At 40.8% G+C, this 23,272-nt stretch overlaps 1 long non-coding RNA gene across 1 annotated transcript in view; it reads left to right on the plus strand.

The window, feature by feature from the left end:
• Positions 1 to 19,646, plus strand: part of LOC128323971 (uncharacterized) — a 67,748-nt gene extending 48,102 nt beyond the window's left edge. The window contains exon 3 of the long non-coding RNA XR_008306557.1: positions 19,408 to 19,646. This is a non-coding gene — a long non-coding RNA (uncharacterized LOC128323971). The remainder of the gene's footprint in view (positions 1 to 19,407) is intronic.
• The last annotated feature ends 3,626 nt before the right edge of the window (positions 19,647 to 23,272 follow it).

The following is a 23,272-nucleotide window of genomic DNA, read 5'->3' on the forward strand; positions in this document are numbered from 1 at the left end:
ACCCTTCTTTTGATTTTTGAAACTTCAACCTTGTCTCAGTCCAGTTATTTCCTGCTTCCACAGCTTTGTGTATATTTAATCTGACATGGAACTGTCCTACTCAGAGCTAATTTTCCCACACAAAGCCCAAACACACTGGGTGTTTTTTAAAAAACCAGTCATCTCAAGGCAGTTCCATTAACAAGGGCAGTCACAAAGGACTGAAGGTTTACTTGACAATCCAAACTGGAGAAGAACATTTAGAGAACCTGTCACTTGATTCATAATAAAACTAAGCTCCCAATCATAATGTGTTTTCATATTGCAAACCAGGAAATTACAAGCTATGGTAACATTACTATTTCAGTACTACTTGCACAAGCTCTTCAAGTGAGAGTTAAATTACTACTGTTTCTTCTGGGTTTGACCCCATGGTGAGAAGAAAAATATGACTGTCATATATTCATTTGCATTGTGCAAGGGAGCATGGTGCTGCCTTTGAAAAGGACACTCTATCAAAGTATTTCTGCCTTGAGAGAAAAGGAGCTACATTCTATTTTAGAACTGCCTTCATTTCCTGCTTCAGGCCTCACAGCAGTTGAGTCTTTCAACAGTAATTTAAGAGTGAATTGCCACTGGCCAGAAGTACATCCAGTGCTACAAAGCACATCAGTGGTTGTTTCAATGGTATGCAAATACAAGAGCCTTATTGCAGATACAAGAGTCTTATTGCAAAGCAATGGGTGTTATAAAAAGAAGTACATGGAATAGGCCTTCTAAATTAATGAAAATACAAAGACAAAATCAATAATTTTTAAAGAAGTGAGGATTAATTTGGAAAAAAAGAAGAAGAAAAGGAAACATTCTGGGCTCAAACATACTAATTTCTTTATTAATGCAGGTTGTCAGTAACTACCCAAATGCTTCATATTATAATTATCTTTATGAAAATCAATTAAAATGTGGTGTTTTCATAATTAGATATTTCTGAAGATCAAACATACCTGCAGGTACCTACAACACTGGATTCCATCCTTTTGGCAGCTGCCTCAAAAATATTTCATTCCTAATAGTATTTATTCAGGTGTTAAATCACCACTGTGACATTTTTTTTTTCTTGCAGAGATAAACAAAACCATTAAGTTAAAACAGATACAGGTGCCTGGTTTCTCAACAGATGAGCTTACCAGCTCATCAGAACTTCTTTCAATTTTACTCAAATTTTACAGAAGCTTTCATTAAAACACTCCATGATGGAATAAAGTGGATATAAATGTAATAAATTAAAAGGTTTAATACATTAAAAAAAACCCACCTCACATTCTTTTCTGTGTTTACTCTCAAACATAAGTAATTTCATGGACCTTGTTTTGAGTGAGTATGCTTGCCATTCTAGGCTTTAGACTTGTTCACAAAAACAAAGGTGCTAATTTTTCTCTAGACCGTAATGTATTTGGCTGCCCAACTGATTAAAATTATTTCCATATGGATGTGTACCTGACTATTTATATGAACTTTCATTTTTATGAACTTTCAGGACTATATATTTTTTCCTTGTGATATCTATAAATTAAAATGTAAAAATGATAACCATTTGCCCATATATTTATTGCAATCACAACTATTAGTAGCCTTGTTTCTAATAAATAAACTAATTCTAATAATAAACTAATTAATTATTTTTCACTTGGTAATATAATAAGTAATACAATTTTAGGATCCATTTGAATGTTATATACATATTTTATGTTCAAAAGAACTTACACAAAAATTTCTTAGTTTGGGGGCATTCTCACATGCAAATGTGATTTGTATCAGTCATTTTATGTTAGTCATTTTATACTAGTCATTATATTAGTCATTTGTCATTTTATTTGTATTAGTCATCAGTCCACAGCAAAACAACAGCAACAATAAAATACAATAAACACATATCACATCACATACAAGTAATGATGCATATTTACATCATTAAAATAAATAAAAATTAGGAAAAAAGTAAAGTGTTCCGTCAAGTCAGTGTTGACTTCTGGTGACCACAGAGCCTTGTGGTTGTCTTTGATAGAATACAGGAGAGGTTTACCATTGCCATCTCCCGCACAGTAGGAAATGATGCCTTTCAGCATCTTCCTATATCACTGCTGCCTGATATAGCTGTTTCCCAGTGGGGATTCGAACCAGCAACCTCTGGTAGACTGGTAGACTACACTGAGCTCTAGCATGACATATGCTTTAATATGGTGCCACATGATAAGGCTGGGTGCCTTATTTATCATGTGGCAACCAGACTGGAAGTTGACACAAATGGTTGTTTCTTTGCTGGAGAAGATAATGGTTGGTATCCTAATGATCTGTGGGATGTATCAGTGCTGCAGACAGGATCTACTAACTTGAGCACAGGCACTACAGCGGGTTGGGTGGTGGTGGTGATGATCTCCCCTTCCCCACGAAGCCCTCTGTATCACACACAAATATATCCCTTAATGTTGTGCAGCCCTCAGGGACATACTTTTTGGTGAAACTGAGGACTTCCAGGCAAAGGGGAGGTCATCAAAATTTCCCCCTCTCCATAAGCACCAGTGCTGTGTTAGTCTGGAACTCATCACAGCACCAGCACATCTCACAGAGCACTGGCCAACGGATGTTGGCCAAAGAGAACAGACTTTGATAGTCTTAAAAAGTACACCAAACTGTTGAATTAGTTTAGTTAGACATATATATGAATTGCTAATGGTGAGAAGTTTAGATTTGAATCAAGCTGTTCCTTATACGCACATTTTTGTTTTTGTTTTCATTACATGATACTAAGTTCTGTTTGAATGCAATTAATTTAATGGCCTCTCACTGACCTATCATTTAAAAAAAATTAAGGCAGATGTTATGGGGCTGGAATATCTTAGCAGGAATTCAGAGAATGAAAGATAGGAGTGTTTGATATAAATTGGATGCAGATTAAAAGGAAGAGAGAGGTATGAGAGGGATGAAAGAAATTTAATTCCAAATCCAGTAATAAAACAAGGATGAAATTACATCTTTAAATCTAATATTAATTGGCACTGTAACCAAGTCTTTTGTTGCTTTAAAAGAGAGAGCAATTAACAGGAACACAGGACTATGAGTATATGGGCAAAAATGTTTACCAGTTTGGTAGACATGTTAATACAACACAGTTATCAAAGTGTTTCTTGGTTGTTTTAGATTAAAATAAAGTGGTTGGCACTGGATTTTAATTTCACATTAGCTTCAAATTGTGCATGTAAGAATAAATTTAAGAGTGCCTTCTTCTTCATGAACCATACCACCTCTAAAGATCATCGGGAGAGGTCCGCTTGCAGTTAGCACCCACTCACTTGTTGTTAACCCCAAACTGGGCCTTTTCTTGGATTGCTTTGGGACTATGGAACACACTCCCAAATAAAATCAGAACCTCCCGATCTCTGGCTGTTTTTAAGCAATATCTGAAAATATATCCATTTTATCAGGCTTTTAGTTCATAATGTTTTAGCGTTTTATTGATAGTTATTTTAAATTGTTTTACATGATATAATGTTTTAATTGTGTGTGTGTGTGCGTTTTGTTTTGTTTTAGTCTGTAAACTACTATATGGGGCAATATAGAAATGCAAAAAAAAACCCTTTATTGAAAAATATATTTTGAAAGGGTTTTCAATTAAACACCAATATTGCTAATTTAAGAAGCATTGCATTCTGTTTGAGCCAAAAGCTGGTCATGAACTCTATCATTCTCTGATGTATAGTCAGAATTTAGAGGAAGAAAATGCATTTATTATTGTCTGATATGTTTTTGTCATATGCACCAAGGAGGAGAGCCACCTTTCCAGATGATCATTTTTTGCACAATAAATGTCATTAATGTTGGGGCAGGGGGTGGCAAGGACTCAGGCCACATCTGTTGTGAGTGTATAGTTTCCCCCCAGCTCTAAATCACAGTATTTATTCTGGGGAAAATGTGACTCTTCTCCAAGTACGTGCTTCCATTTCTCCAGTTAGTGTGGTTACCTGTCTTGGATCATGTGGTTGTGACATTAGCTTTTTCTCAGTTCATCAACAAAATGCTTCAATTTGTGCTTCATCACCATCTTTTTCCATCTGTTGCCCCTCATGTCCCTTCCCCTCTTCTTGCATAGTCTTTCAGCCTGAGCTCATTTTGACTTTCTGAAATATGCTATATTTTTCACTTTTCTCACTCTGCTACTTCCTCTCTTGAGCATGTTTCCTCTTCCTTTCTGAAATCAATAACTCCTGCTATCTTAAATTCTCTGCTTCATTTCTTTAATCTATCTATATCCTCTAGTTCTTTTCCTTCCTGTTTTAAGTCTGCCCTTGATCTTCAGATTCTTTTAAAAAATGCATGACCCCTTTCTTAGCTAACTATTGCTCTATCTCTATGCTTCCCTGTCTTTCTAACATTCTTGAATGTGCCATCTATTTCCCAGCCCTTCACTATCTCTGTGATAAATCTCTACTTAATGTCTATCACTCTGCTTTTCAATCTGCTCATTCAGCCAAAGCTGCTCTAAGCCAGATCTCAAGTTATCTTCACTTTCCTAAGTCACATGGTCTTCATTTCTGTTTTCCTTGGATCTTTCTTCTGTTGTTGACATCTTGGATCATGCTCTGCTATTGTCTTGTATATGATGATGGTCTCTACATTTCTCTGGTTCCATTGTTGACTTGTTTCTGTCTTTTTCATCAGTCTCCCAAGGTTCTTTTAATAGTTTTCTTCATCTATTTTCTTTTCCATTGGGCATGTTCAGACAATCATCTGCTGGCATACACAATAACTTTGGTTTGCTGGGGTGGGGATGGGTTGGAGCATGTGTAGAGGGGCAATTCAAATTAATATCCTTTTCACACAACCAAAGGATGCACCAAGAATGTGTTGGGATGTCTGCAAGTGACTTCAGGGTGGGCATGCTCCCAGTGGGGCCCCAAAGTTATTGTGTGTGCCAGTAGACAATTGTCTGTTATTTACCCCTGCAAAGGGGGATTTCTGGGTTTTTTTTATTTCTGCTATTTTCCCCTGCAAAGTATTTATTGCTTAAAACTGAATGCTGAGAGTATTTCTAGAGCACATACAAAAACTACATACTTTACGTGAGACCAAAAAAAAAAAAAAAAAGACATGGCTTCAATCCAGGCTTAGAATCTAAGTAAAGCAAGATGCCTAGGAAAAAGGAGTGGAAATAAGCAATAGTTGTGCAATATCATTAGAAAACACCAGTATGAAGAGGCACGTTGTAATCAAGCATTTAAATATCCCAATGGGAGAAACTAGGCAGATGTCAAGATAAAGTCTTGAAATGACAGATGATGGCAAGGGAGAACTGAAAGAATCTTTGCAGGACAGTGAGTATAAGTATAGCAGAAAGGTGAAATTGGGGCATTTAAAATCATATCATTAAACCAAAATGAGGTCTTGAGCTTCATTTCAGGTATAGTCACCTTAAGTGATGCAGCGGGGAAATGCTTGACTAACAAGCAGAAGGTTGCCGGTTCGAATCCCCGCTGGTACTATGTCAGGCAGTAGCGATATAGGAAGATGCTGAGAAGCATAATCTCATACTGTGCAGGAGGAGGCAATGGTAAACTCCTCCAGTATTCTACCAAAGAAAACCACAGGGCTCTGTGGGTGCCAGGAGTTGAAATTGACTTGACGGCACACTTTACCTTACTCTATTCTATCATCCCTGCAATATGCAAGCCACTTCTCTGCCTTCAATAGTTACCCCTCATTCTTCTCTAAGGAAATATTAAGATGATCAGGCTTCCCATCTTGCTGTGGTTGTGAACAGCCAAGTCAAAGAGGGAAAGCAACTTGACTGAATCTACTTTCAGTAGTACTGGGTTGAGAACCACTCCAGAGCATGATTTTATAGAACATTAAATGTCAGAAGTAGATATTGTTCATATATCAAAGCCTACCACAGTCCAACATCCACTGCAATTGTTCCTATTGCCTTGCTTTAGCAAACACTTCTGTACATGTCTGTGTTGAAATTATCGACTAAAAGTGTGACTGTGTCAGAGTTTTAAAGGTTTTGTTTTGAAGATTACATCCATCCTGTTTTCTTGATAAATTTTATTACTTCAAACAGACCTTGAACTTTCCCATGTGTTTTACTGCAAGTTCATTATATCTGAGTCAAAAGGTTTATAAGCAGAAGTATAGATACATTGGATTGTGGCAGACATATCTTGCTCGTACATGCCATGTGCTACTGGACCATAAATAACTTTTAGAAAGCAACATTGTTAGAACCATCACCCTCCCTTTGTTACAGTGTGGAAGGTGTTTTTTTTAAACTCTCTTTTTACTTTACTTTCTTCTTCTCTCAAATAGCTACAGCCATTGTCTTCAGGCCCCATGCACCAGAATAGTGCCATTGAAGCCAATAAGACTATGGAGTATTTACCTGTAAATGCAATAAAGATGATGGCTCAAGCTTGCTATACTGTGCAAGAGAGTTTTCTTTTTAGGAATTGTTACTGATTTAGAATAACATGACTATACAGATTACAGAGTTCAGCTTAAATTCCTATTGAGATTTCAAATTGTTTTCCTAAAGCTTACAAGTACGGAGAGGTAACAGGTTTATTTTTACATCAGCAAATGAGATATGCATAGTAACTGGCAGGGTGGAAAGTCCTGCTAGCCTTATGCCTGAATGTGCTGAATGAGCCCCTTTATATTTTGACCATTTCAATCATTATTCTTTAAATGGCTAAAAGAACAATATTAGATTGAAATGCTATGCATTCAGACTTCCCCTTTATTTTAGGGGTGGGAAAGAGTCATTGTCCAAATGCTTCATAATAGTCCAGGGGATACGCTTCAGAAAATACCGTGGTTTAGGAGACAAGTCTGCAATTCTCTGGTCACTGGTGTATAACTAAGTAGTCCAAAGACAATAGCTTGTTTCAATTTCGCCTTTGCAAACAATTGAAAAGCAGCACAACCAGTACCTTCTGGAATTCTCAAGGCGACACTTTTCCCATGTTTTAACTAACAATGGCAGATAAGGACTGTCATCTTAATGTCATGCTAGGTCAGGAGAATCTATTGTTCTTCCTTCAGACAGGACTGGCTAGTCAGTCTGAGGATATGTTTAATCTTAGGAGGATACAGCAACCACCCCCACCCCCATTTTGAGATAAATACATTAGTATGTGCAGCTAGTGACAACCAGCAGCTATGAGCATTTTACTATCTACATTATGTTAAGCTCAAGCACTTCTTGCAGCCTTCCAGACTTTGGAAAGAACAGTTATCTCATTTTATTTATTTTGTATTTATTTTTACATTTCTATACCGCCTTTCGTTAAAAGAAAACCCCAAGGCGGTTTACAAAAATTAAAACATACAATGAAAGCAATAAAAACACCAAGCAATAAAAACACCAAGCTAAAAACATATCAAACAAGCATAAAAAACAAGACAACAGATAAAAACACACAGAAGCAGCAGTAAAAACAATTATGTAAAAGCCTGGGTAAAAAGCCAAGTCTTTAAAAGCTTTCTAAAAGCCGTGATGGAGTCTGAGGAACGAATGGCCACTGTGAGAGCATTCCAGAGTCTAGGAGCAGCAACAGAGAAGGCCCTGTCCTGAGTGCACAACAACCGAGACTCCCTCATTGTCGGCACCCGGAGCAGGGCCCCCTCAGATGTCCTCGTCAAGCGGGCAGCAACCCTTGGGAGCAGGCGGTCCCTCAAATATCTCATGTATTCAATTGCAAATGTATAGGCCCTGTGAGTGATAGTTGTAAGAGGTGGACAATAAAGTGAAAAATTGCCGGCAAATAGAAGAAATACAGTGTCGTTCATGAGTTATATTAAGTTCCTTATAAAGTCTTAGCTCTGACCAGACATTTAAAAAGCAGGTATGCTGTACTGGTGTACAGTGTCTTGAGAACTCAGCGTGGAGTCCCACCCCGTGCTGATATGCTCAGAAGTCCATCCCCGGCGCTGTTGGCGCAGTGTCCCAGGAGTGTGCCTCAAGCCTCGCCCCAGTGCTGTCCATGCTTAGAGTGTTTGTCTGTAGAAACAGAAGCTGTAATCACGAACAGATTCTTTCCATGTTAGGGCGATGGGGCACCCTCCAAACATGATAAGAATCTGTTCATGGCTACTGCTTGTGTTTCTACAGACAAATGCTGTAAGCGTGGACAGCACTGTGTTGAGGCTTGGGGCAGACTCTAGGAATGTGCATGAACCAGTTCAGTGGTCCTTTTCCAGACCACCCTGGGGGCAGGCACATTGTGCACATGCCACTTCCAGTCTAATGCTGACCTGGGCGGCAAGAGGGTACGCTGCCGCCCTGCACCAGTGATTTTGAGCACAGTGCTGGCTGGGGAAATGTGGCGGGAGGGGAGGTAAGAGCACCCTCCCAGCTCCTTAAGGGACCCCCGCTGCCGAACTGGTCATCTGCTGGTCCGTGCACATCCTTAGCATACTCCTGGGACACTGTATGTAAGTATAGCATCCCTGCTTTTTTTAACATCTGAAGAGGCTCACGTGTGTCTTGCATCAAGATCAAAACAAACAATCATTTTGTAATCACTGAAGTCAGAAAAATCCATAGAATAAGCTGTTTTAAATTGCTACCATAAAAACAAAACAAAACAACGGAAGTACTTTTTCACACAACGCATAATCAACTTGTGGAATTCTCTGCCACGAGATGTGGTGACAGCCAACAACCTGGATGGCTTTAAGAGGGGTTTGGATAACTTCATGGAGGAGAGGTCTATTGACAGCTACTAGTCGGAGGGCTGTAGGCCACCTCCAGCCTCGGGGGCAGGATGCCTCTGGGTATCAGTTGCAGGGGAGTAACAGCAGGAGAGGGCACGCCCTCAACTCCTGCCTGTGGCTTCCAGCAGCATCTGGTGGGCCACTGTACGAAATGGGATGCTGGACTAGATGGGACTTTTGCCTGATCCAGCAGGGCTGTTCTTATGTTCTTAACAAAAGGCTGTGTTGGTCATAGTGCTGACACGCCTACTGTCGTTTCTTTTATTATGTAACCCCCCCCCCATGTTGTTGTTGTTTTTAAAAGTTTTTTCTCTTCTTTTCTGCATGATATTCCTGTTACTAGATCTTGGGCTACATGCACCTTCTCCACCAAAAGGTTACCCGGTTTGCCCTGAAGTGTGAAATGCTACAACCCTTTGTGACTATGCTTTGGCTTAATGTAGGAAATTTAACTCAATTTAATGCAAAGCTGCATAGAAAACCAAATTGTACATTGAGTAACTGGGAAAGCTGGCCATGGATAGAATACACCCAAATTGGAGTATTCAGAAAGGCACAATGGAGTGCAGACACATTTCTTACTACCAAAGCTGAGTTTTATTAAAGAACAGAGATTTACAAGTGAAAGGTAGTGGTTAGTGCCTCAGCAGATTTGCTGGCTGTGATCTTCCCTGAAGGAGTTAATGCTCTGTAAATGGCATAGAGTTGCCCCAATACAGATTTACAGGTTGGCACTGAGGGGAGGGGTTAGCATAGGGAGGGGAGGACGGGGAGGGAGAGAGAGATAGCACAGTTCTATAGTTACGTATATTGCAGCTTTGCCCTTGCTGAAATGATGAGATGGGAGATATGCTTGGCAAGGGAAACTCTGGGCACCTAGGGCAGTGCCTTTCAAGGAATTGAGGAGTCCAAAAATAGCAATTTTAAAATGGCATCCATGAGTTTGCCAATATTATTATTATTATTATTATTATTAATCATTAATTATTTATTTATTCACATAGTCAGACCAGTGTTACTGACTGGTTTCTTTTATCCAGACATCGAGTCCTTCCCAAGGACCTGGGATGGTTGAATCTTATTGTCAATGTTGTTGCTGTTGTTATAGATATCGTCGCAGAATATAGGCTGTTCCCAGTAAGTTGATTTTTGTAATTGGCTGATGGTGATTTCTGTGGCCACTATGGTGTTGAGGTGCTCTTCAAGGTCTTTTGGAACTGCACCCAGGGCGCCAATTACCACTGGGATTATTTTGGTCATTTTCTGCCACAGCCTTTCAATTTCAATTTGTAGATCTTTGTATTTGGTGATTTTTTTCTATTTTTTTTCTTCTATTCTGCTATCCCCTGGTATTGCTATGTCGATTATTTTAACTTGTTTTTCTTTCTTCTCAACTACAGTTATATCTGGTGTATTGTGTGGCAGATGTTTGTCTGTTTGTAGTCGGAAGTCCCATAATATTTTTACATCTTCATTTTCTACCACTTTTTCAGTTTTATGGTCCCACCAATTTTTGGTTACAGGTAGCTTGTATTTTTTGCAAATGTTCCAGTATATCATCCTTGCTACCTTGTCATGCCTTTGTTTGTAGTCAGTCTGTGCAATCTTTTTACAACAGCTGATTAGGTGGTCCACTGTTTCATCTGCTTCTTTAGAGAAGCGGCACTTGCTGTTTGTTGTTGACTTTCGACTTTTGCTCTTATTGCATTTGTTCTTAGTGCCTGTTCTTGCGCAGCCAGTATTAAACCCTCTGTTTCTTTCTTCAAGTTGCCATTCTTAAGCCATTGCCAAGTCTTGGTGATGTCTGATTTTCCACGTATATTGTGCAAATATTGACCATGCAGTGGCTTATTTTTCCATTTTTCTGCTCGGTTCTTGACTTGTTCTTTCTTGTAGGCCTGCTTTGTTTCATTGGTGTTGAATAGTTTCTCGTTGTTGACCATTTGAAGTGCATCTTCTTCACTGTCCCTTATATATTCTTCAAGGCATCTTTTCTCCTCCTCGACTGTTTGATGGACTTGCAGCATTCCACCTGAGCTGCGAGGGAGGTATAGACTATCTACATCACTGCGGGGGTACAGAGCATGATTGATGGTCATGATTTTCCTGGTCTTACAGTCTAACGTCTCTAGCTCTGCCTGGGTCCAGTCTATTATTCCTGCAGTGTATCTGATAACAGGTATAGGCCAGGTGTTTATGGCTTGTATGGTGTCCCCACCATTGAGTTTGGACTTGAGGATTTTTCTAACTCTCCTGATGTATTCACTTCCAATTTTTCTTTTAACTTCAGTGTGTGCGATGTTATCAGCCTGGAGAATGCCCAAGTATTTGTAAGGTTCTTTCTTTTCCAGGTGCTTGATGTTGCTTCCATTGGGCAGTTCTGTTCCTTCTGTTTTTGTTGTTTTTCCTCTGTTCATTATTAATGCAGCACACTTGTCTAGTCCAAACTCCATTGCTATATCGCTACTGAATATACGGACAGTGTTTAGCAGTGATTCGATTTCTGACTGGGACTTTCCATACAACTTCAGATCGTCCATGTACAGCAGATGGTTGATTTGACTTGATGTTTTAGATGTTTGGTATCCGAGGCCTGTTTTGTTGAGTATTTGTGAAAGTGGGGTCATGGTGATTACAAACAACAGAGGGGATAGTGAGTCCCCTTGGGAAATGCCTCTTCTAATGCTAACCTGGCCAAGTGTCTTGCCATTGATTGTTAACTGTGTACTCCACATGCTCATTCCTTTTTTTACAAGTATCTGAATGTTTTTGCTTTCACCATTTGTTTCTAAACATTTTAGTATCCATGTGTGAGGCAATGAATCAAAGGCATTCTTGTAGTCAATCCATGCAACACTTAGATTTGTTTTTCTTCTTTTGCAATTCTCTAAAATCATTTTGTCAATCAGCAGCTGGTCTTTTGTGCCTCTGGTGTTCGGGCAATTTCCTTTCTGTTCAACTGGAAGCTGTTTGTTAGTTAATAAGTGTTGCATCACTTCATCTGCTATTATTTCAGTTAAGTTCATCGTCGCCTGGTGCAATACAATTTTTAATTTTCTTTGTTCTTTCAGCTATTAATTCTGGTGTTATTATTAGATCTTGCATTTGTTGGTTACATTTTTCGACCTCTTTCACCCACCCTTCTTGTTTATTATAATCTATTGGATTGTCCCATAATTTCCCCCAGAATTGCACTGTTTCTTCTTTATTTGGTGTTTCTATGTTTCTTGCAGTTTCTCCTCCTATGCTTTGGTAGAATTGTCTCTGATTTGACTGGAATTGGAGATTCTGCCTATGTTGTATAATTCTAGCATTGTATCTGCTAATCTTCTTTGACACTGCTGTTATTTGCTGCTTGATTATTTCCAGGACTTCTCTAATTCTCCTTGAATCTAGGTGGTATTTTTGGATCAGGTACACTTTGGTGTTTTCATTCGTCAGCTTCTTGTCTTTCATATCTTTCAGTTTACTAGCATCTGATCTAAGCCTGGAAATTTTATTTTCTAATCTAATCTTCCATTTAGGTGATGTACTACTTTCTTTTTTAACAAGTCCACTGATCTTATATCCAAGCTCTTGTGTTGTTATTGTTGCTGTACTGTACATTAGTTGGTTTGTTTCTTGCAAATTATTGGTTGTTATTTCTGCAAGTGCAGCATTTACTGTATAACTTTTAATGCCTGAGCAAGTTGTTTTTTGGCATCTGTTTTTAGAGCTTGAAGTCAAATTCTGGTAGTTGTTTGGTTCATGTGCTCAGTTATTTTTTGCTTCAGTTCTTGTTGCTTTTCTGTTAAACGGCATTTGGGTTTTTGAGGTGAAGGCAAAGCGGAGGTTGCCTGGTGTTGATTTTGAAACAGTTCAGCAACAGTGGCATCCTCTATTTCCAACACCTCCTCCACCTGTGCCTGAGCAACTTCTTCAGTTGGTGGTAATTCTTCTTCCATATCTTGAGCCTGTGTTGCTCTTTGCAGTTCTTCCAGCTCAACTCCTGTGAATACTTTATTTCTGATTATGAATCTTCTCTGGTCTGCTAGCCTTTGTTCTGTTATTTCTGAAGAGATACAGCTTCTCTTTCCAAATTTGGTACATTCTTTTTAAATAACCTCTTCTAGTTGGACTAGACTTGTAATAGCAGATCATTATTTCCTTGTTGGCATTTTTCGTATATTTTTTCCGGTTAAGCAATGTTTCTTCCAGTAACCCTTCAGTCTCCAGCCCTGGTTGCTCAGCTGAAGTTCCTGAGTCCTGTAGCCACTTGCCACCAGATGCCCAGGGACTCCAGCACCTGGCGCGGTCCTTGTTGACCCGGGTGATGACCAATCCGGTATAGATTTATTAAAGTTACGTCTTACCATATTGTTGATGGGAGAGGCACTCTTTGTCAGGCTCCTCTGTTGAGACCCGTCCAGTATGGTTGGACCTCTGGCACAGCTCTTACCTTCCTCACAGCACGCAAGGCCCACAACCACGCCGTTGTTGTTGTTGTTGTTGTTACTTTTAATTATACTATTTACACACAGTCTACCAGATGTTATTGCCTGGACTTGGTACTTTAATTATTGGGCCCTCTCCAAGGGTCCAGGATAACTATTATTGTTTGTTTGTTTGATTTGTATACCACCCTTCCAAAAAATGGCTAAGGACAGTTTGCATTAAAACAACACTAAAACCAATTAACTGTTAAAATAAAAAACTGTAAAAACAACATAAAACCGTTATTAAAACAATTAAATACCCTGGAAGGCCAGGCCAAACAGATGGGTCTTAGGGGCTCTTCTGAAGGCCAATAATGAACTCAGATTGCGGATTTCTGCCGGGACTGCATTCCACAGCCCAGGAGCAGCCACAGATAAGTTCCGCCTCTAGGTCGCAAGCAGACATGTTGGTGGCAACTGAAGATGGACCTTCTCAGATGACTTTAATGTGTAGTAGGGATCGTACTGAAGAAGGTGCTCTCTAAGATAATAGGCAAGTGGTTCCAATCTACACACCTGAGTTTTATGAGAATGTTGAAAAGCTTTTATTTAGGCTTAATATATAAGAGAACTTGCAAGTAAGGTGGGGGTGCAGGTGTGTAGGCCATGCACATTAGCTCTGTTGTGGTGTAGTTAGTGTACTGCTGTGGTCCTAAGCTAAGGTAGGCCAGTCCATAGCAGAGAAAGACTTAGTAGGAGGCTATAGGGAGCTGTAGCATCTTAACCTTGACAAACATAGCCTAAACAATTTAACCTAAAAATTAGGTGGACTAGGCAAAATCCTAGTTCAAGCAATCTAAAAGCTGGATAATAATTCTAAAACGACTATAACATAACTATTCTAAGCAAGGCAAACTTAAAATGGTTGAAGAAAAAAATACCATACAACTGCTGCAATGTCAAGAGGATTGGCAATTAGCAAAGAACATTCTTGCTCACTGAAGTGGCTATTTTTCATGCATCTGATGAGTGGGCAATGGTTAGGGGGGTGCAAGCTGGCTCGGTTTGAGCCGGGTTCAAGCTGGCTTGGTTCAATGGGTTTGGGGTCGAACCGAACTGGCCTCAGGCAGTCTGAGTTTAAACTGAGCTTCAACTGAGTTTGAACCAGGCCTGGTTTGAACCAAGCCAGCTCAGAGGTATACTGGTAAAGGGGAATCTGGTGATTCCCCTTTACCAGAACATGCAGATTTGAGCCAAACCTCCGGATTCGAGCCAAACCAGCGAATCTAGTTTTGTGCATATCCCCAGCACTGGTGTTCTTATCACCACTGAACAAAAAAAGTGCTAGTTTGAAAACTGGCAGAATGCTTCTTTTAAGGATGCAGTTGTTATAGGGAATGCGGCTTAGCTCAGTGGTAGAGCACATGCTTTGGATTCATAATATTACAGGTTCAATCCTTGGTATCTCCAAGGAAGAGTGAAGCCCACCTGAAACCCTGTGGGATTATAATGTAGACAATACAGAGTAAGATGGACCATTGGTCTGACACAGTATAAAGCAGAATATGATGTTATGTATAGGGTTGTTTAGGTAGCAGGTGAATTCACCTTCTTGCTGACTCTTTTATGAACATGTAATTCATTGGAGGCCACCTGCCTTGATGAATTTTTCTATGAGATTTGGCTGAGTTTCAAGTGATACAGGGCCAGATACCTAGTGAGAGAATTTATGGTTTCCAGGAGTAAGTAAGCAAACCTTGCTGGTTTCAGCTGACTTTTATTTTAAGGACTTTGGTTCCAAGCCCTATCAAAATGAAGCTTAGAGGAACAGTTTTCAATACTGCAACAGAAATTGTAATCCAGCCCACAGGATGCAAAACCCAGGCAAAATAATAAATAAAATAAAATGTGCCACAGAACACACTGGGCTGAAATAGCTGGGATTTGCACAGCTCTAATTATAATCATTGCACTGCAGGCTAATGGTTATTTTAGCAGAACTGATCATTTGAAATATGCAGAAATACTGCATATATTAGGGCCCATTACAGAGAATAAAAAATAACATTTGCTTCAGGAATAACATGAGTGAATTAGTATACTGTGAGAATGGGGAGATATATAGACAAAAATAGGGGGAAATATGAGTCCTGGAAGAACTACCCGCTGACATCTTTTTTCCCCTTGTACTATGCCTTGCTTTCAACATCAAGACAGCATAATATTTTGTTGCTGTTATGGCTTGCAGACCCCAATTAAAGTCAACAGGGCACTACCAGAATAAATGCTTTTAGCTTCACAGACCAAGGAGGCAGTGGACCATTTCACATGCTTTGAATCTCACCTACAGGACGTATGTCAAAACCTGAAGTGCTTCCATTAACGTGGGGACATTTTTTAAAAACTGAAACAATTCAATAGAAATCATGTACACAAGTACCCTCAGCACCTACTGTTCATGTTGATGCAATTCTCTTTTAATGCAGCTCCTTTACATGGGGCATCTCTCCTAATGATCTACAAGTACTCCAGCCTCAATAATATGCCTCCACATCATTTAGCTAACTAATCACCTGGATTGCAAAAGTCTTGGTTTTAATAAAGGCTGGAGTATAAAGCATTAGGAATTCACCTAATTTGTTTCTGTTCAAAAATGACCTTTTAATTATAATGTTGCTTTTACAACTGGGATCACTCATCTTAAATGAGTTACATTGTGGCTGGTGCTATCATTGCAGAGGCTGGAATTTGTGTACATTCAAATGCATGAAACTGTGTTTTGGGGGCAAATATGACCTGCAGTTTCCCTCACCAAACTCCAACTTGAACCTTCAGTTTTTCGTGAGTTTTACTGCTCCAACCTGAAGTTTGAAAGCGGTAGTGTTACATCTGAATGCAGGTGTTGCCATAACCAGGGTTTTGTGCTATTTCTGGAACCAAAATAATAGAGAGCATGGCCCAGACCCACCCAGGACTGCCATGCATCTCGCTGGCTGCCTCTCCAAAAGACTTGTCCTGCCCCTTGTCTCCGAGCTACTCAAGCCATTCCTGGCAACAGGGATGCTGCTTTGTCTCATCCCAAGCTTCTAAACCATTCAAAGGGAAAAGTCACATTGAGGGATGCCTCATTCCACTGTGTCTCTTGTTCCTCCCTCTGGCAATCAGAAGAGAAAGGGGACAGGATGGCAAGTTGGGCATTATGTGTTTGGGTCACCAGAAATAAACCAATAAAGAAGTATGTTCACAAGCACATGCAGCCGTGGTGGCACCATAAACCAGGCAACCCAATTAGATCACTGCAAAGGTAACATATGGCTGGGCAGCGATACCAGGTGTCAGCCTTAAAATGCAGCCCTACCCAGGAATTCTTTAATGGCTCTGCACCATTTTTTGTACAATAAAGTCGGGGGGGAGCCCCTGGTTGCTCAACACAAGCAAGCTGCAGGGATGGGTACACCAGTATCACCTTTCCCTGTCTGGGCAACTGCCGTGATGAAGCAGTCCAAATATTCACTCTGCCAGTCCAGTAATCCATTAGCACATATCCATGTTTGTTTTTGCCCAGTATGGTGACAATACTTTCCTGGGTTTTCTGATAATTGGGTCTCCCCTCTCCCATGATTCCCTGCAGTGGCCAATTTGCATACTCCATGACATTGGTCCAAACCTAGGAAATTTGAATAAGAGTAAAGATCTATCCCTGGTCCTGGTGTTTCCCTAGGCTGCCCACCACGTGCAACTGAGACAGAAGGAGTGGCCACTACTCCTTGGGAGTATGAAATGGTTGCCTGGAGAGGAGGGCACCATGGTGTACAAGTTCTGTTATTTACCAGAGGATAGGGGGACCCCATGCAAGCAGTGGCCCCTTGATTTGGATGGCCTAATTCATGAGAGTCCAGTCCAATGGAGGATTGAGGTTCACTGAACCTTCACTGAGCCTTTGGTCCTCCCAGTGGACTGGCCCTCTCATGAAAGGGATAATGCTTGGCTGGCAAGCTGACACAGGGCAGGAATATGCTTGGGTGATCCTGGACTGCTTTGCCAGAGGTTGTCATCACAAGAGCATCCTTGGTCAGAGTGGACCAGATCCCAGGATCCTTTGTCCTCTCTCATATACATATTGCCTCCTAGGAAGTCATCATGTTTTCTTCCCAGAGTAACAGGAAAGTAGTGCCCCTCAGCATCCAACTGTTGCCATTAATTGTGCTTGTGCGGGACTGTTTTGGTCCAAGGCTCTTATGAGAGCGGTGGTGCAATTGCTTTCAGGAGAAAGGCTCAAATTCCATTTGAAGAGATTTAAATGCCCTTTCCCTGCCAAGGGTGGGTGGTCCATTCTGAAAAGGCATGGTTGTGCTCAGCATGGCCTCTTGAAGATCATGGCCAATGGCTGCCACCCAGCAGACGTTCTGATGCCTTGCTACAGTCTGGTTACACAAGTGCTATGGAGGTTGCTAAGACATGTCCTTGGCAGACCAGGAAGAAGGAATGGCTCCCCTACCCTGAAACTGGAGATTGCAGGCCTACAGTTGGACGAACGTCTGCGAATCAGAATTAGCAACCTAGATGTGAGATTCATTCATTCATTCATTCATTCGATTTCTATACCGCCCTTCCAAAAATGGCTCAGAGCATTTTATACAGAGAAATAATATATAAATAAGATGGATCCTTGTCCCCAAAGGGCTCACAATCTAAAAAACAAACAAACAAACATGATAGACACCAGCAACAGTCACTGGAAGTAGTGTGCTTGGGGTGGGTAGGGCCATTTACTCTCCCCTTGTGTTGAAATTGTTTCTATGTAGCTATTTTAGCATGTTTAAAGTAGCTATACAATACAACATCATCAAATATTTATATACTGCTTTTCAATAACATTTTCCAAAGCGATTTACATAGAGAAATAAAAAATAAATAGCATCAATGACAGAGATCTAGCAAGAAGGGTAATGGCTGTAATGGGGGTGGGGGAGCTGGTGCATAAACACAGCAGCAGACATGATAAGGAAAATTACTCAATGTGGTCCCATTGAAATAAAAAAAAATAGGCATTGTCCATTTCAATGGACCTACTTGGAGTAGTTTTTCTTATAAAGTGAATCAGCTAGCTTTATTTATCATGACTGGCTGCTTCCTCCTCCTCCTCCTCCTCCTCTCCTCCTCCTCCTCCTCCTCAAAACAAAGCGTGATAGACAATCCATGCACATGAAATCAACATGCAATCCATGAAGTCCAGTCCAGAAGAGCACTATCATGAGAACACAAGAAAAGCCTTCCGAATCAGATGAATGCTGAACTTAGTCCAGCATTCTGCTTTCTACTGTGGCCAACCATATGCCACCAGGAAATCCACAATCAGGGCCTGAAAGCAGTAGTGCTACCCTCAGCTGCTCCTCAGAATTCAGTGTCATGTTGCCATTAGTTATACATAGCTGCTGTGGATAAAAGCTACTGATCTTTTAATTTTATTTATTAATTATCAAATGTCTATGCCACCTTTCTACCAATAGTACTCAATAACTTGTTGACGCTCTTTAAAGTTATCTGATCTAGTGGCCATTACAACATACTGTGTGAATAATAAGCATGGGAAGAAGTTTATTTTTCAATTTTCAGACAGAAAGGAATGATACAAACTAAGTCAGAAACAGTTTTTGATAGTACAAGCAACAGAGCAAGGAATATAAAATCTTCTGCCAAATAGCAGAAGCACCAAGAAGAGTAACCATTCTATTAAAAAGGTGGTTAAGCTGGGACATGGAGAACTGGGGTTATATATCTCTGAATGGCAAAAAAATAATAATAATTGTCTAGTAATGGTGAGCTGGGGCTCCTGTCCTGTCTACAGGAGTGATAGATTGGGCCATTGGAAACCCATGTGTACTAAACAGTACAGACACTTACCAAGACATAATTTTGTGTGCTTAATAACATTTGCAAAGAACAGTGATTGATGCCCATGAATTTGGTACCTATATTTGGTACCTATTGATTCTCCCTTCATGAGAATCAATATGGATTCATGCAGTAACATTTCCTTATCCAATGGTGTTGTCTCTAACTTAAAAGGCTCAACAATAGCTTTGTTCTTTCTTGAGAGGCATCTATTATTTTAATCTACTGGGAATTCAAGAGAAAGCAAACAAAAGAGTATGGATCTTTTAATGGGATTGAAACTGGTGGCTATTTTTCTGGGATTGATTGAATGGGATCATTAAATCTTTTTTGTTGGCTTTAATAGAGAATGATTGAAAAATCAATGGATACATACTTCAGATCGCAGAAACGATGACATGTCAAAATGTCACAAGGGATGAAGAGGTAATGATAGAGTTCGGAAGAAAATGGATAAAGTCTCCCTTTGACTATAGCACTTGCCCGGTTGAAAACATGAAAGTTACTCACTGAACAGCCTTTTACTTTCTGAAAGTCTTCAACAATTATTGTGACTTGATGTATCTCTTTCTCTTGTTCTTAACAATAAATAAATAAATCCCTAAAGAAATCTCAGGAATCATCTTCCTTGCCAATATGAAAAAAATGACAATATTTTAGTAGCTGCTTTAAGTATCTCCCAAATTTCATGTGAAATTACATATGATAGGCAGCTCTAATAAATTCAGTGATGGGGAAAAAAAAATATAGTGACATTTAATGTCCCTGTTCTCATAATGCGTTCTTGCTGATAGCAAATGTTCTCCATGCTTTATAAAGAAAGGTGAATGATGGAAAATTTGAATACAGGGTTATGGTCTTTTGGGTAAAAACACAAGAAAGATAGTTGTTGGGGTTTTTTTTTAGATTGTTTGAATATGTTGAACTGAACCACACACAGACAACTATTGATATGCAGACCTGGAAGTTTCTGTTCTAATTAGTCACACACTTCATTAGCTGAAATTGAGTTAGTCAAGATCTTTCTGTTAACTACTGTATTTTGGAGACACACTTACTACTCATTTTTTATTTTGACTACCTAATAACTTACTTGATCCAGAATCATATTGCCCCCAGACCCCCAAATGAAGACAGGACTCCCATGTATGGGATAAACAAGGGCCACCCATTATTAGCTATCAAAGGATATGGGATATGCAACAAGTATTAACAATTAACTAGATTGCAGGCGACTCCAACCCCTCAGGGGGCATTCAACCTCTTATTGAGAACTGTCTGCCCCATAACTGTTTGGGTGAATCAACCGGGCTTGAAAGATGCCAGCAGCAACTGTTGCATAGCTTCATCCAGCCACACAGTTTACTGTGCCACCCAGATCATGTCCCCTTGAGCCCCCAAAAGCTCCAAGTGTGTGAGCAAATTGGCCACCTAAAAGTGATCAATTCTCAGTCATCCTGGGCCACAAAACCCTGAAGTGCTGTTCCATGGAGCCAACCTTCACCCAACACAGTTCTCTGCCTCTGTTTGAAGACCAATGAATCCTTACCCTGCCCTCACTCACCTGCCAGAAAAGGAGGGGTAAACCTCAGTTTTGCCCCCTTTCCCCACATGCCAAAAATTGCTTCACACAGGCCTTGTTTCACATCCTTCAGGCAAATATCATTGTCCTGATCCGCCAAACGTACTCCAAACACCCTATTACCACTGCAAATAGCTAAGTTTAAATTCTCCACAAGTAATGACAGTTCCACCCAATGAGGAAACTACCCTTCTCCCTTTGCAATAGACCTTATTGTGTACATGGTCCAAACAGTGGTGGTCACCTGCTCCCACCCCTGCCCAGTAACACTGTGGTATGAACCATGACCATAGGCCCAGCCCCTGGGGGCAACAGGCCAACAACTAATGCAGGTTGCAGCAGCCAGCAATTGAAATCAATGGGCCAACAATACACGTTCATTTAGGGCTGATGGCCAACAGTGAGTGCAGGTCAGAAATTGCTCTTTCAGGAGTAGCATCAGATAACCCAGGTCATCTGACAACACAGCCACTCCAACAACCCAGCCACTACAATGCTACACATTACAATTGCATCCATATTCAGCATCTGTTTGCTGCACTTCAGGCTCCAATTTCCAATGAAACTACTAATTCAAGGGATCTGGATCTAGAGAAGATGCTGCCCACCAATAGATTCAGGTTTGGCTGCCTCTGGTTGATCCCTGATAGTAGCCAACATCACTTCTGGATGGCAGTGGGTGCTCCAGGTATGCTAATGTATGGAAACTGAAGGGAAATTTCAACCACTGTCCCAATAAGCCCCCACCTGAATTGTCTTCATCATCGGAGGATGAGGGTTAGCTGGAATTGGGAGGCGAGCTGGTCTTGTGGTAGCAAGCATGAATTCTCCCCTTTGCTAACCAGGGTCTACCCTGGTTTGCATTTGAATGGGAGACCACATGTGTGAGCACTGTGCGATGTTTCCCTTGTGGGATGGGGTCACTCTGGGAAGAGCACCTGGCTGCTTTCACACAGAGAGTTCTGGGTTCCTTCCCTGTCATCTCCAGGTAGGGCTGGGAGACACTTCAGTCTCAATAATTTGGCTAGGCTTTAAGACTCCTTTTGTGGCTATGCTGTCTCACGTTTCAGTCTTTGAGAAAAAGCCCTTTGGTGTTGCTGAAGGTTCTCAGGCGGGGGGGGGGGGCAAACTGTTGGGCATAAGCATGCCATGCGATTTACTGCTAAATCTGTTTTGCTTAAGGCCTTTCAGGCAGGTTTGGTGGCCACCTGTGAGTTAGTGCCTGAAGATGAGGTAGTGCCAGTGACTCTGCAGTCTGAACCGGTGGAGGTGCCACAGCCCAATGCTCCGCACTATGATGGGGGAGGTGGTGGCAAGTCTCCAGATTGACTTGCATGGAAGCATAAGCCATTTGTGATTTTCTTCTGGTACCCAGGAGGGTCCATCACTTTCATCATTTGCCATCTGAGTACAAGGGGAATGGGGCATTGGTGGCCATGCGGCCTCACATTCAGGCTTTGGAGAAAGGTGTAATAGCCTTGTATAGAGGCAGCATCTCCACCCCTGAGCTTGGTTTCCTTCTACTGCACTATATGGGTAAAGATTAATACTTCTTTGTTAGTCAGGCAATATTCCATCCCTGCATAGTAACGCACTGAAGTTGATGACCACTCCAGTCTTCCAGAAGATCATCAGCCATGTCAGGTACAACAGCCCTGCAAGTGTCCTGAAAGTTACCAGCCCACAAACAGGTTTAGACCAACCTGCCAGTGTGTACCAATCTTGGGCAAGTGGACAGCCTGGGAAGGATAGATGGACTGCGGGGGTGGGGGTGTGCGTGGGAAATGAACCGATTCTCACTCACTTTGCAAAGACATTTCTGACTGGCATCAATTCTTGCCACAGTTGAGTGCCTATTTATAAATCTGCGGCCACCAACTAACATACACATTTCATTTAAAATCCAAGTTTGATATAGGAGTCTCTAGCCAGGATATCACAGCACCATTGGATTCTATACTGCTTTCAATGGCTTCAGTAATCCCTCCAGATACAGTTGTACTTTTCTCAATAGTGCTTACTCTGTCATTCAGCTTATGAATGACACCTTTTACTGAAAAGGAGGCTGCACAACAGCTTCAGGAAACCAAATGCAAATGCTGGTGGCATTTGCAGTGGCTGATTTCTGGTTGCGTGTTGAAAGAGTCGAGCACAGGACTCTTTTCATGGTGAAAAGAGTCATGTGCCTGAATGACACACTGATGCTACAAAATTGTGAGATGGGGGTAACAAAATACAAAATCTAGGAGAAGCCTCCAAGCTGAAACAAAATCCCCAGATATCATTCATTCATTCATTCATTCATTCATTCATTCATTCATTCATTCAATTTCTATACCGCCTCTCCCAAAATGGCTCAGGGTGGTTTACACAGAGAAATAATAAACAAATAAGATGGTTCCCTGTCCCCAAAGGGCTCACAATCTAAAAAGAAACACAAGATAGACACCAGCAACAGTCACTGGAGGTACTGTGCTGGGGGTGGATAGGGCCAGTTACTCTCCCCTTGATAAATAAAGAGAATCACCATGTTAAAAGATGCCTCTTTGCCAAGTTTATTCGGGCATAGGACTCTTTTCACCATGCCACCACAAAGGGGTTTGGCTAAGCAGGGTTATAAGGGGTTAGC

Source organism: Hemicordylus capensis, chromosome 4 (assembly GCF_027244095.1).
Source record: "Hemicordylus capensis ecotype Gifberg chromosome 4, rHemCap1.1.pri, whole genome shotgun sequence".
In the NCBI taxonomy this organism is placed as follows: domain Eukaryota; kingdom Metazoa; phylum Chordata; class Lepidosauria; order Squamata; family Cordylidae; genus Hemicordylus; species Hemicordylus capensis.